Genomic DNA, 739 nt, shown 5'->3' with positions numbered 1-739 from the left:
TTCTTTCAGCTGGGTTTCTTGCATCTCCATTTGAATATGGACATACTTTAAGAACTCCCCACCTGCAATCTTTGCGATCCAATGTCTTTACTTCAGGGCCCTGTTTAGAGTCTGAGTGTGAATCTGCCTGGTTCTTAATTTCAAATGCCCTCTAAATGTGAATGAGTTCAAATCATATTCACCCCTAAACTGTCACCCTAGAACTGTACAGATTGTTGGGATACACCAATACCTAAGATTTAAAAAATTTGACTATTAGGTCACAGAATTTTAGCAGATAATGATAAATGTCTTGTAGTTCTTTCCCACAGATCTAACACATAGTTCTGTGAATAAAGGAAACTACACAAATACTCTATGAGGCGTTTCCAACGATGTAGGTCTACAGAAAAAGCCCCATCGGGATAGACCTCAACTTGACTTTTTAAATGCATCTTCAATGTCTTAGAAAGTTTGATATTCTTTTTCTTGACAACTTGATGATAATTAATCTTTTCTTGTATTTGATGACTTTGACTAAACATACTACAACTACTGATCATTTCCATAAATGGTTTTATCATGGGAAAAGATCCCTCAATAGTCAATGAAATTAGTTTCTTAATTTAAAGCTTTTTCTTTCCACTTAGAAATAATTAGCTATGCTTGAAACTTTCTTATAAGAATTTCGCAGTAGAGAAAATGGTACTTTCGATTTGGGGTTCCCAACTAGATTAAAACTACTTTATGGGAGGGTTCA

The 739-nt window shown here is 34.6% G+C and overlaps 1 non-coding gene across 1 annotated transcript; it reads right to left on the bottom strand.

The window, feature by feature from the left end:
- Positions 1 to 285: 285 nt before the first annotated feature.
- On the bottom strand, positions 286 to 416 carry LOC123928809. The gene has a single exon (XR_006815819.1). It is a non-coding gene; the product is annotated as a small nucleolar RNA SNORA18 (small nucleolar RNA).
- Positions 417 to 739: the final 323 nt, after the last annotated feature.

This window comes from Meles meles, chromosome 1 (assembly GCF_922984935.1).
Source record: "Meles meles chromosome 1, mMelMel3.1 paternal haplotype, whole genome shotgun sequence".
NCBI lineage: Eukaryota > Metazoa > Chordata > Mammalia > Carnivora > Mustelidae > Meles > Meles meles.
Note: the sequence above shows the minus strand (reverse complement) of the source record. Positions and strands in the feature narration are given on the sequence as shown.